General features: G+C 30.8%; 1 long non-coding RNA gene across 1 annotated transcript; it reads left to right on the top strand.

Annotated features, from left to right (window-relative positions):
• The first annotated feature begins 1,744 nt into the window (after positions 1-1,744).
• Positions 1,745-5,240, top strand: LOC107759379 (uncharacterized). The gene is made up of 2 exons (XR_001642170.2): positions 1,745-1,893; positions 4,874-5,240. It is a non-coding gene; the product is annotated as an uncharacterized LOC107759379 (long non-coding RNA).
• The last annotated feature ends 1,636 nt before the right edge of the window (positions 5,241-6,876 follow it).

The following is a 6,876-nucleotide window of genomic DNA, read 5'->3' as shown; positions in this document are numbered from 1 at the left end:
TGCTCAATATATAGACCTTCAATTTCTATCTACTGCAGTCAAACCTTTTGCTCAGCTAGCTGCTAATTAACACAAAACTCAAATACTGGCCTATGGTTTGCACGGCAACTGTAACTAAATTCACCACTCACAAGTTTAAGTTAAACGATTTAAGATGGACGTAATTTATTAAGGGCATCTCCATTTTTTTACACCAAAATAGTACAAATTAACTCCAACCCATTACACTATTTTTTACTTTAAAAAAGAATCTCTTTTATATTTTTCTCTCTCTATATATTATTTTTTTATTTCATAAAACAAATCCTTTTTTTAAGTTTTACATATTCATCCCATATAATTCATATTCCTTTCTTATATAACCATTTAATATAAAATTATTTTATACCACAAATTTTTAAATAATATAAAAGCTAAGCAAATATTATACATTATACATATTAATGGATAATTCAAATAAAAATAAAATCATTGATAAGATATAATTAAATAAATATTATATGATGGTAAAATTTAATTTAATTTCTATATAAATATTCAACTTCCAGGATTAGTATATTGCTCTCATAAATGCTCTATTAATGCATTACGAAGGGATGGTTATTTATTTTTATACAATTTTAACTTATAATAAAATTAACTTATAATTTTATATAAAAATACTATATACGAAAACTAATTTATCAAAATTATACATCAAAATTAAGATGTAAAATTAATATTATAAAAATATTACATAAAAAGTATAAGTAATTACAAAATTTATAATATGTTAAATTAAAAGTGTTATATAATAAAAGATTGATGAATAGTAATTGTGTTGATGAATAGTGTTACGCCAAATTTGGTGTAACACCATTTATACACCAAAATGGTGTTGGGTTGGAGCACCAAAATACCAAATCTTATACCATACTTGTGATTTTTCAACACTTTTTAGTATGTAAATAATTTTAAGTTTAATCTACATATTTTAACCTTAACTTCATTTTTAGTAGGTTTATTTAAGAAAATTAAAAATCACAAAAATTATATGTTCTTGATTTTAAAATATTTAGCTAGTATTTTTATTTTACACTCTTAAAAAAATATATATTAATTAAAGCAAGAGTGCAAGAGTCAATAAGTCATTTCTATGTGGCAAGATTCTTCCTTATCGTTTGTAACAAACTCACACGCTCTCTCTCAAAAAATGCACATGCCCATGCACACTGACATCCCTAAAAAATAGGGAACGCTGAGAATTCCAGACCACCCTCATTTTTCTTATATACTCCCTTACTCATCCTCTAAAACGGAGATCGGATCCCTCACCCTAAAAAAAAACGCTAGCCAGCCGCCCCTCTATTTCTTTTCTCTCCATCACTCAAGCCCATTCTCATCTCACTATCATTTTACGCACACGAATCTATCATCTGTTATTCTCACAAACACACACGAGATGGCTGAAAAAATAGGTCTGAAACTCGAAAATTAAAAAGAGGTCTGAAAACAAAAAGAAAATTAGTGGATTTCAACGGATTTTACATGGGAAATGATTCAAAGGTCTGGAGTTTCTTTTATTTTTGGTTGATTTGAGAGAGTTCTCCATTTGTTCATGGGTTTGCAAATCTAGAGTGAATCTGCATTATCTCCCCACTTTCTGGGTGTTCCAGTTTGATTTCGGATTCAGAAATTGAAGCTGCGTTTTGTTGATTTTTGCTGTTGCTGAGCTCCGATTTACTGATTTCCAGCACTTATGGAGGTTGATTGAATACTGTTGGGTTTGCGGTGCCGATTCGAAGTCCGTTCGTGGTTCGTATCGTGTTTCTGTTGCCGTTTTAAACTCCGGACGTAGATTCGTCTCGCTCGTATAACTGCTGAAATTTCTGTCAATTAAATCTTCTCATTCAGGTTCTTCTTGATTCTCTCTTATCTCATGAATGGTGTGATTAAAGTATGATAAGAGCTGTGGGTTAAAATGGGTTTAAAGGTTAAAAAAATTGGTATAATTGTTGAGAACAAATTTACCGGGATTGAATGGAGTATTGATCTAAGAAGATTTTCTTTTTATCTTTATGTTTGGACATATTCAGACCTTTTGGACTCGTTTGTTGTCGCTGATCTTGGATTCATTTGAGTATTATTCCAGTGTGTACTTCAATTACTTTTGGGTATTTTCTTATCTTTAATGTTCATTTAAGATACGTTGCATTCCATATGCTTGAGAGATAACAAAAATGGATCTTTAAGAAGTCAATTTGAAGTTTGCACAACTACTGACTTGTTTTGGTGTTCGTGGGAATATTGTGTTAATCGGTTTAAATATCACTTCTTATTGGCATTAGAAACTGACATGATTTATGGGAATGATTTTTCATGAAAGGAAATCTTTTTTTTTTTGGGTGTGACCAATGTTAATTGCTAGAACTATTCATTCATGTCGTTTGTTTCTATGTGAGTAGCAATTCTGTGTTGGTCTTATACAGCGTAAAACTCTTATCTATGTCAATTTGCATCTTATGTGTCATAAGTATGTGAGTTTAGTCATGAATGAGATTGGTATTATCAAGGTTAAATATCTGGCATTTAAAAACGGTTTGAGAAGAATAGTATTTCGATATTTGTTCTGTTTGGATTTTAGAACAATAGATAGCATTTAGGAGTCGACGGGGTTACAAATGGATTTTCATATAGCTCTTATCATACCTTTAATCCACCTTTTGTTATTTTGTCTCATGTCGTTATCTTATTAGAGTCTTTTACCTGTTTAGCCGATCATATTTTATGTATTTCTTTCTTGAGTGCCACAAATTTTGTCAATAGATGTGAGTTTGCTCATGAATGACTATTGAGTTGTGGTAGTGGGGAATGACCAAAGCCCATTAGCAATTAATAGTTCTCATATTTTAGGTATCAGGCTCGGTCTAATAAATGATAAGTTAAAGGGATATGGGCATGAAATCTCTCTTTTGCAAAAGTGCTCCATACTCTCAAGCCTTTCACGCATAATCTCAAAGTAGTTTAGGAAATAATTCATAAATATCGTAGCTTGCTTTAGGCGCGATTGATAAATCATCGTGGCCATGGGTACGGTTCCCGTGGCATGGTCACGATACGTAATCCCCAATTCGAGTGTGCATTTCATGTGGCCCGATCATAACTTCAAACAATAACTAAAATAAACATGTCGTAAATCGCGGGTGTATTTCATGTGATGCGGTTTGCAATATGTACCAAAACGACAAGTGTACGACATCGTAACTTGTTCTAGGAATAATTCCGTAAGCATTAAAAGGCGATTAAATTAATTGAAAGCGGTTAGAAGTTAAAAATGCACAATATATTTCAAATATGTAATAAATCAGATAATTAGGCCAATTATTAATAGTTGAGCGACCGTGCTAAAACCACGGAACCTGGAAATACCTAACACCTTCTCCCGAGTTAACAAATTTCTTACTCGGTCTTCTGATTTTCGCAGACTTTAAACGGAGTCAATTTCCTCGATTTGGAATTAAAATAAATCGGTGACTTGGGACACCATAATAATTATTTCAAGTGGCGACTCTGAATTAAATAAATAATCTCATTTCGATTAATGTCACTTTAACTGGAAAAATTTCCCTATCGCCCTCGGAAAAAAAGGTGTGACAGTACCAAAACACCAAATCTTACACCAAAATAGCATTTGACGTAAAAATTGGTGCATGGTTGGAGATGGTCTAAGGACATACGTAAGTAATTTTTATTATAGTGAAATAAAATATTTTAACATTATAAGTATAGTTTAAATTGACAGATTATAACTAAACGCTTACTAATATGTTTGTAGGTTACCAATTCATACTTGTTATAAAAAATCACGTAAGTATATAAAATACTCATTTTGTTAATATGTAGATAATGTATCTTTACGGTTATATTTAAGAACATAAAAATAGGTAGGGTGCTAACATATTACCTTCATATAGTAGGTTAGCAAGATAATATATAAGTGTGTGTATATATATATATATATATATATATATATATATAAATTACTTTCTTGATTCTAAAATCTATCTTGATAAAGTATATAAAATAAGTGGAAAGAGAAAAATAGTCTAGCCAGCTTATTAGTGAATCTGCATTTATTTATTTATTTTTATTTTAATGATTATTTTAAAAGGCTAAAAAAAGTGGGGGAAAAGGTCCAACAGAAGTTATATTTTTTTCGCTATTGTGACCATTTGGTTATCAAGGTGATAGTGTCGTGGCTTCTTTTTTCACCATTAATATTGTGACTTTAAGTAAAAACAAAGTCACGTGACTTTGATGCAATAAATATATATACAGAGAGAGAGTTATATATATTAGTCAGTCGTTCTTCAAATGAGAACAAAACACCGTTTTTGTAAGTTGTCATTTTAAAAGAAATTAAAGTTCATATTATTTCGTGCTTTATTAACATGTTCAAGAAAATGATGGGTACTCGTACATTTAAAAATCTCTGAAATTTGATAGACAACAGCAATAGGTCCCAAAACGGCACTGATATGATTTGCTTCTGAAATCACTACTATAAACGACGTGCATGCTTTCTCTTTCCAATAAGTTGAAGCAATTGCAGTGGAGGATTCTAATTACGTTGCAGCAGAAGGAAGCACTAAGAGCAGTGGATTCTTGCTTCTCGTTGAGGGCGGCATAATTAAGCAAATGAAAGTTTATTTTCCCTAATAATTTAAAATTTTTAGTAAGTTACTTACACTTTGGTACCAAATCAGAGAAAGGTCATGGCTTCAACTTTGACCATAATTTACTTGTATATACGAAAACTTCATTTTATGTGTTTGACTAAGTTAACGGTAATAAAGCCTTTCATGATTGTGACGTGTCGACATGATTCTAAAAGGTCAATGTCAGATGTGAAAGATAAAGCGACGCCGAGGTCGAAATAGCTTGGCAGAAGACGAGAACGATGACGAGCATCCATCCTTAGTATGAAGTGAAGACAAGTCTTAGGATTTAGATTCCCTAGAGAATTTTCTAATGGATATTTCCTTCCGATGTACTATCTAAGGTTTTGTGGGTCACGTGCTCTTATAAATAGGAAGAGATGGAGGTTAGAAAGGGGATTGGACCTATTGTAAAGAAATTCATCAACATTCTCTGTGTACAAGATTCTCATTAATAGAAACAAAGCTTGACTTTACACTCTCCTTCTTTTGTCCCTCTCTCCCGATCGAAGAAGGATTGGAATATAAGATTGCTTTTCATCATCCATCATTGTCAAAAAGACATCCGAAAATCTCATCTTTATCGGGTTATCTGCATCTCATTTACTTTGAAAGTCATTTATTGTTATTTATTATTCTCTTTTACATTTTCGAGTCTTTATTGCTCCATTATTATCTCAAGTTATCTTATTTATTATTATACACTAAATATTCGCCGTAAAGTACTAGAAATATGGGCTATAATTAACCCCGTTTTTCAGCAAATCTAATTGTATAAAACCAAGATCTATATTTTGGATTATACATTACTCTTAAAGAGAACTTCCACGTATCTAACCTTTAGAGCAAACAATGAATTGGTCACACACTTCAATATTACTCCTTCCACCAATTGATACGGACTCAACTCTCACTAATGCCATGATATTCGTAGCACTTTTTTCTCTTCTATACTTGCTTGATGTGCGAAGTAATCTCTTTGTCTATGAACATAAGTAAAACATATCCAAGATTTAAATCAAAGTGTAAAGTAACACTGCACAAATACCCTTTTGTCCAAACTCAGTTTTTTTTTAAGGTTCTGTACATATTTCATACTTGGTAAATAAAATAATTTTCTATGCTACTCTCATCACCCTCATCCCCTCCCCAAGTCTCCATGTTTCCTATGCTCCCCCTCACCCCCCCCCCCCAACCCACCCCCGCACCAAATTACTCAACGTTTTCACAACTCTATTTTCCTTAAAAAATTTAATTATTTTTCTACAATTTTTACATAAATCCAAAGGAACTAATGTGCTGATATAATTTTTCACATAAGAATATTGAAATTTGAGCTCCATGACTAAAAAGAAAATACTTTTTTTCTTGTTGAAATAAAATAAAAATACTCTTTCTACAGTATGAAAAAAGTATTCATTTGTTGAAAAGAAAGAAAATACTTTTTCTACATCATGAAAAGAAAATACTCATTTTATTGAAATAAAAAAAAATTAATACATTTTGTTGAAACAAAAGAAAATATATTTCTACATCATGAAAAGAAAATACTCATTTTGTTGAAATGAAAGAAAATATTTTTTACTACATTTTGTTAAAACGAAAGAAATATTTTTTCTCAATCATGAAAAGAAAATACTCATTTTGTTGAAATGAAAGAAAATACTTTTTATTACATTTTGTTAAAACGAAAGAAAATATTTTTCTACATAATGAAAAGAAAATACTCATTCTGTTGAAATGAAAGAAAATACTTTTTTTTACATCATAAAAAGAAAGTAGTCATTTTGTTAAAATAGAAGAAATACTTTTTTTTTACATCATAAAAAGAAAGTAGTCATTTTGTTAAAATAAAAAGAAAAAAAAAGTACTCTATCCACAACATGAAAATAAAGTATTTTTAATAATATTTCTATTAAGGGTGGGGTGAATTGGTGGGGATGGGTTGGTGGGGATGGGTTGGGATGGGGAATAGAGTTAGGAAGATTGAAAAGAGTTTTAGAAAATATTCCAGGGAAAATATTTAAGCCAACCAAACATGAGAAAATTGATTCATGCCAAACACACCCTACATTTAACGGCAAAATCCATTACTAAATGTTCATACCAACGTCGTGTGTTTATAAGTTGGTGCTTTCTCTGCTTTTTCATTGTTATGGTATTATGAACTATTTGGTAT

This window comes from Nicotiana tabacum, chromosome 19, assembly GCF_000715075.1.
Source record: "Nicotiana tabacum cultivar K326 chromosome 19, ASM71507v2, whole genome shotgun sequence".
Classification (NCBI taxonomy): Eukaryota; Viridiplantae; Streptophyta; class Magnoliopsida; order Solanales; family Solanaceae; genus Nicotiana; species Nicotiana tabacum.
Note: the sequence above shows the minus strand (reverse complement) of the source record. Positions and strands in the feature narration are given on the sequence as shown.